This window comes from Raphanus sativus, chromosome 9 (assembly GCF_000801105.2).
Source record: "Raphanus sativus cultivar WK10039 chromosome 9, ASM80110v3, whole genome shotgun sequence".
NCBI classification, from domain to species: Eukaryota; Viridiplantae; Streptophyta; class Magnoliopsida; order Brassicales; family Brassicaceae; genus Raphanus; species Raphanus sativus.
This window is the reverse complement of record NC_079519.1, coordinates 17,357,327-17,364,821: the sequence shown is the minus strand read 5'-3', so window position 1 is coordinate 17,364,821 and position 7,495 is coordinate 17,357,327. Positions and strand designations below refer to the sequence as shown.

The window sequence follows — 7,495 nt, the reverse complement described above, 5'->3', positions numbered from 1 at the left end:
AGTTTATCGCTTCCCTAGAAATTTTTATTTTTTTGGATAAACTGGTAACCTATTTATTTTAGAGAGAATTAGATAACCAAATTTGGAATTGAAACTAAGATTATAACAATTATTTTGACATAATTAAGCTTCTAACATTTACTCTCTTATTGAGCCGGTTATACCCTTATTTTTGCAAGTAGCATGTTAATATGGAGAGAGTGAATGGCGTTCTGAGTTGTAGCTGTGGACATGAGTTACAGACTTGTAGACACTACCAAGTGGTTGAATGAAGTCCATGTCAACATACGGACAATATCCGTTTAAGTAGTATGGAATACTTCATTGTTGTTTGTGAGTTCTATACATACTTAGGACATTAGATAATGTTAGGATTAGAACGGATTCTTAAATGCTTTTGGATCTGTTCTCTGTAAAGGGTGGGACAACCACTTTCTACTATTATTTACCACAAACATATTTATTATAAGTTCTATTGGACTCACAATTCTTGTTTTATTTTGTAATATAAACATATTTTTCCATTATATTTACACTACAAGAAAACTTGTCTGTTGCAAGGGAAAAATGCATTGCAATTCCGTTGCAAATCGTCGATTGCAAGATATTTGCAAGCGAACTGAATCCTTAGTCGCAAATTTAAATCGCTTGCAAAACGCTCGCAAATCTGCGACGAACAAATTTTCCTTGCAAATTTGCAAGGAACGTATTTCCGTTGCAAATTTGCAACGGAAATATCTTCCCTCGCAAAATTTGCGAGGAATTTAATTCTCTTGCAAATTTGCAAGAGCTCTGCATTTAAAGTGTTCCCTCGCAATTTTTTTAAAAAATATTAAAAAAATACAAAAATAAAATTACAAATAAATTATATAATATATATTAAACTGATACATTTAGATAAATGTAAATACATGAATAAAAATCTTAAAACAAAAGTTAATTTACAACAAGCCGGTTTAGTTAATTAAACCAGTTTAGTTGATTAAACCGGATTAAAGAATCTCGAACCCTAAAATGAAAGAGCCACCTCCATGACTCCTCCACTTCTGGCCTCCTTCGCCGCACCACCAGCCGCACCACCACCCCTGCGACCACGGCTTCCCTGGTCTCCTCAACCATCAAGCTTCTTCTCCATCCTTCAACTTCCTTTACCAAATGAAAGAAATCAAATCTAACCGTGGTGTGCCTTGTCTTGCCTTGCTTCTACATTCCTGAAAAAAACAGTTCAAAACTGAGAGACAGAGAGAGAGAGAGAGAGAGAGAGAGAGAGAGAGAGAGAGAGAGAGAGAGAGAGAGAGAGAGAGAGAGATAGAGTTCGAACCGTGGTGGTGGTGGGACGCTGAGCAAGAGCTTTGTGGAGTAACGTTCATTGGTGTGAAAGACAGAGAGAGGTGAGCCGGCGTGAGAAAGAAAGAGGAGATCCGGCGGTGTGAGAAGAGAGGAGAGCCGGCGACGAGTAGAGATCTGGCGGTGTGGTCGGAGAGGAGCCATGGAGGTAAGAATGAGAGAGCAAACACGGGAGAGCGAGAGAGAGAGGTCCAGCGAGAGGAGAGAAAAGATTAAAAAAAAATTGGTTTTTTTTCTTGACAGCTCGAACAAATGAAGAGCATTAGGTTTATGTAATTATATACGAACCCTAGTTCTGGAAACTCTTCTCCTCTTTTCTTTTTTTTTTTATTTTGGGGAAACCAGATTTGCAAGGGAATTGCAACGGATCCCTCGCAAATCCCTCGCAAATTGTGATGGAGCTTAATCCCTTGCAAATTTGCAATAGATTTGCGAGGAAACCATTGCAATTTCCTTGCAAATTTATAGTTAAACTGTTTTAGGGTTTTGTTATGTTTTCTATACATTAATATGTTTCTTTATATTTACTTTTTAAATTTTACTTTATAAACAATTCAAAATTTGAAATTAAATAATAAAAATTATATGTTTTAAGATTTTAGTTAGAGTTTATGATATTGGTGAAATTGGAGTATGATATATATAGGGTTTAAGGTTTAAAGGTTTAGGTATTGATATAAGATTTTAAGCTAAATTTGAAAATAAATTTGAATTTATTTTAAGAATTATATTTACGTTTGAAAAGTTTTTATTTAGAGTTTAGATTTAATGTTATGAATTTAGAATAGAGGTTAAGTATAGGGTATTGAAATTTGAGATTAGTTTTTGAAAAAAAAAAAATTTTTGGTTTTATATTTTATATGTTAGGTTAAATTTAAGATTTAATGTTAGAATATTAAAGTTTAAATTTTTTGTTTGGAGTTTAGTGTTTAAAAACTCGTTTAGGGTTTAGGGATTTAAAAAGACAAACTAGAGTTTGGAAACATGGATTTGCAAGGGAATTGCACCGGAACCCTCGCAAGTTCCTTGCAAATTGCGACGGAAATTATTCCCTTGCAAATTTGCAATAGATTTGCGAGAGAACCATTGCAATTTCCTTGCAAATTTATAGTTAAATTGTTTTAGGATTTTATTATGTTTTCTATACACTAACACTACAAGATTTGAAGCTAGATAATTAAAAATATCAGTTTTAAGATTTTAGTTAGAGTTTATGGCATTGATTAATTTGGAGTATGATATATATAGAGTTTAAGGGTTAAAAGTTTAGGGTATTGATATAAGATTTTAAGCTAAAATTTGAAAACAAATCTGAATTTATTTTAATAATTATATTTACGTTTGAAAAGTTGTTATTTAGAGTTTAGATTTAAAGTTTTGAATTTAAAAATAGAGGTTAGAGTATAGGGTATTGAGATTTGAGATTAATTTTTGAAAAGGAAATAATTTTTGAGTTTATATTTAACATGTCAAGTTAAATCTAATATTTAATATTAGAATATTGAAGTTCAAATTTTTTGTTTGGAGTTTAGGGTTTAAAACTCGTTTAGGGTTTAAGGATTTAAAAAGGAAAATTGGAATTTGGAAACATGGATTTGCAAGGAAATTGCAACGAGTCTATCGCAAAACCCTTGCAAATTTGTAAGGGAAATTAGATTCTCTCGCAAATTAGCAAGGGAATTGCGAGGGATCCTTTGCAAATTCCTTGCAACTTACTTGCAAATTCATAAATCAATAATTTTAGGGTTTCATTTGGGGTTTGGTATATTTTTGGTGGACTACTATGGATTTTGTATTTTTTGTTTGGAAAAAATAATTAACGTGAAATTTTGTTTTATTTTTTTTGTGGAAATTTAGTTGATGTGTGTTTATTGTATAAATTATAAAGTTTTGATATTTAGTACTTAGTAATATCAGTTCAAGTTTCAAGAATTATAAGAAAACAAGATAGACATATAAAGTTCTTGCAAATCCCTTGCAAATTTGCGAGAGAATTTTAATCTTGCAAATTTGCAAGGGATTTGCAAGGACGCTGTAACTACCCTTGCAAATCTCTTGCAAATTTGCGAGGGAGACATTTTCCTCGCAAATTTCTTGCAAATTTGCAAGGGAATTGCGAGAGAAATGTTTTCCTTGCAAATTTGCAAGAGATTTGCGAGGGTGATAACTTTTCTTGCAATTTCGTTGCAAATATGTCTCAAATTTGTGAGGAAATTTTTCTCTTGCAAATTTCCCTTGCAATAGACTTGTTTTCTTGTAGTGTTAACAAAATTAGAATAATATTAACATTGCATTTTAATATACTAAGTAGAATGGTTTGCTAAACTGAACATGGTCCATGCTGCTATTTTATTTAAAAACCCCACCCACGCCCTCTAAATACTAATCTCAACCTCAAACCCTAAATAATAAACCCTAAACACTGATTACTAAACCTAAACCTAAATATGAATCAAAATATATATATTTATACTATGTAAAATAAAATTAAAATAAAAAAATAATATTTTATTTTTGCAATATTAAACTATTCCATAGCTTAATAAATTCTATTCTACTTACATTTGGCTATACTATTTCTCTTTTCAAACTCATATACACACCAATATACAACTCATATACACTTCAGTACGAATATCATATAAATGGAATATGAAACAACAACTAACACATAAAATTTTCAAAGTATAGTTGCAAACAAGACTAAACATGCTTTTTCAAGTATCAAATGAAATACAACATGATAAATAGTGCACTGTATATTAATAAACAGAGAACTATCAAATTTGAAGTGATGACAATCTTTTTTTTTTGTAACTTAAAGTGATTACAATCTTTCCATTACATTAAAGTAGTATAGAGATTCATCTTGGGTTTGTCTCCTTCCTCATCTTCGTTTTTCGCAATTCTACAATCCCGTGTTCGAGCCGCCTTCTTCATATATGTTTTCGTTGTTCTTGTTTTACAATCTTTGAGTCACCTTGCCTTATGTTTTTAAAAAGTGATCTTGACTTGCAACAAGAGAGGAAGGAAGATGCAATAATCTAAGATTATGAAAGCAACTAACCTCTTTGAAAACCTCGGATTCAAATCAGAAATCACGACTTCAATTCAGCGCCAGATATTGTGTTGTCTTCTCTGTCGAAATTGATTTTGGAATCTGAGAGTCTTTCCACGTTATTTGCTGCATCAGTCCTTAAAAGCTCTCTCCTTCACCACAAACCTTTTCCGTGAACAGAGACGGTTTCGTCGAGAAAACCTGAAAAGAATCTCATTCACCTTTCCCATAATTAATATTTTTTTTTTTGACATCAAAGACACAGACTCATCTAGACTCTGTATACCAAACTGGAAGCTCTGCATCCATGTGGACGATGAAAGAGTTTTGCTGTCTAGCACCACGTGCAAGACTATCCGCTCTTGTAATTAATATTAAAATTATCTTTAGAGTTATCTTTGAATACTGGGTGTCCACAATTCACTTTTGGAATGAATAGTTATTTATTATAAATGGTTTTTTCAACTGGTTGTTTTAGGTGTGAACAAAAGTAAAAATGTATTATTATGTAAAATAAAAATACACTCTGTATCTTAGTTATTAAGAGTTATTAGTTAGTTAGTGAATTATTATATTGTTAACGTCATAAGATATAACTAGAATTTGACTTGCACAACCGTACAAGTATTTTTTATTATTTAAGAGAATAAATTTAAAAATAGCTATTTGTTCAAAAAATAATTAAGATTGGCTGTGTTTGTAATTTTAATATGGTATTATTTGCTCATATCGGCAGAATAATTTTAAGCAAAATTTGGGCATAGTATAACTTATTTGTCATTTGATAAATTTATGGTTTTTACTTATCATTCTTCATTATTTAATTATAAAATTTTAATTTTATATTAGAAAGATAAATGAATATTCCTTTCTAACAAAATATATGTAAATATATTTTCAAAAAGTTAATCAATTTACATCTAATCTATTAAAACAGAGTCCTATTTTTTATCTACTTATAAATGTTGTCATTTACATTTTGGACCTATTCATATTTTACTAGAAATAGATATTAATAAGATCTTTTTGAAATCCCCTTGATTTACTTTCAATATTTCAAATTTTCCACTCCTATTTTTATGGCTAACAACATTAATTAGTTTCATTCTAATTACTATACATTCGTAAAACTTTCACTATTTATATTCATTTGAAACTATTTACATTTTATTGTATTTATTTTATTCTTATTTATTCTTGCATTTAGATTTTTCAAAACCTAAAATAACTGATGTATTTAGTTGTGGTGCGTTAGAAATATACAAAAACAATTCTTCCACTTTAACTGTATATGAATTTATGATTGATAAATTATATTTATACAACTACATGAATTTTATAATATAAATAACCTTTAATATTTTTCATAGCTATAGTGCTATATAAATATATAAGTACTATAATAAGTAATTTTAATTAAACATATTTTACTAAAAAAGGCGGAGAGAAATAAACAGATTACGAGAATGAAGGTGGCAAGAGCCTGCCCCTCAATCTCTCATCTGCTTTTTGCAGACGATAGCCTTTTCTTCTGCAAAGCAAAAAGAGATGAGTGTCAAATCATCTTACGGATTTTAAAGGATTATGAGGCGGTCTCGGGTCAACTTATTAACTTCCAAAAATCTTCGATTCAATTTGGACATAAGATTGAGGAATCCTGCAGACAGGAGATGAGAGACATCTTAGGAATTCATAATTTGGGTGGTATGGGCTCTTACTTGGGTTTACCGGAAAACCTTGCGGGGTCTAAAATTCAGGTGTTTGGATTTCTTCATGATCGTCTGAACGCCAGAATTAATGGGTGGACCTTTAAGTTTTTTACAAAAGGAGGAAAGGAAGTGATTATTAAATCTGTGGCCACGGCTCTACCTAATCATGTCATGTCATGTTATCGTTTGCCGAAAGCGACCACAAAGAAATTAACAAGTGTGGTAGCTAAGTTTCGGTGGAGTCAAGGAGGTAGTACAAAAGGAATGCATTGGAAATCATGGGATAAGGTTTGCCTAGATAAGGAAGAGGGTGGGCTGGGATTCAAGGAAATAGCAGATTTTAATACAGCAATGTTGGCTAAACAGTTATGGAGACTCATAGAGAAGCCAAATACGTTATTCTCTCGGGTTTTTAAAGGACGGTATTTCAGGAACACATCACCCCTGGATCCGATTCGTTCATACTCCCCGTCATATGGCTGGCGGAGTATATCTTCAGCTAGATCTCTGGTTAGCAAATGACTAATTAAACGGGTGGGAACAGGATCATCTATATCTGTATGGAATGATCCCTGGCTCCCAACCACTCACCCGAGACCAGCAAATAAAAATCATGTTGCTAGTTACCCTGACCTTACGGTCGATCAACTTATTGATCACGATCTACGGATTTGGAACTCACAGGCAATTAGGGCGGTAGTGGATCCCCAGGATGTGAAAATAATAGAAAGTATACCTTTGGATAAATTTCAGAGGATGGATAGAGAGGGATGGCACTTTACTCAAAATGGAAAATACTCGGTCAAGTCTGGTTATCAAGTGGAACGGGTGTATCCTGATGTTGAAAAACCTCCACAGATGGTGGGACCCACGGTTGATGCTCTCAAGGCACACTGTTGGAAATTCGTTGTCCCCCTAAACTTAAACATTTCTTATGGCAATTGGTATCAGGATGTATAGCAGTGAGGAAAAATTTACATGCTAGAGGACTTACAGGAGATATATGTTGTGATAGATGTGGTGCCCCAGAGGAATCAATAAACCATGTGTTTTTTGAATGTCCTCCGGCTCGCCAGGTTTGGGCTTTATCCCAGATACCATCTAATCCAACAATCTTCCCAACTGAGTCTCTCTACACGAATATGGATCATCTATTCTGGAGAGTTCTACCAAAAATGGATGATCATCATTTTGCATGGATTTTATGGTATATCTGGAAAGGACGGAACAATAAGGTCTTTAGTAATTTGGATATTGAGCCTAGTGAAACACTTAAGATAGCAGTAACAGAAGCAAAAATATGGGAAGAGGCACAATCGCTAGCCATCTCGGTAATAGAACGGCCAATCCCGGATTTACCGTCAATACCAGGAAGATGGTG

General features: G+C 32.7%; 1 long non-coding RNA gene across 1 annotated transcript; it reads right to left on the bottom strand.

Moving 5' to 3' along the window:
* Positions 1-854: 854 nt before the first annotated feature.
* Positions 855-1,891, bottom strand: LOC130500404 (uncharacterized). The gene is made up of 2 exons (XR_008939020.1): positions 1,322-1,891; positions 855-1,211 (listed from the first exon to the last, which is right to left on the bottom strand). It is a non-coding gene; the product is annotated as an uncharacterized LOC130500404 (long non-coding RNA).
* Between the last annotated feature and the right edge of the window lie 5,604 nt (positions 1,892-7,495).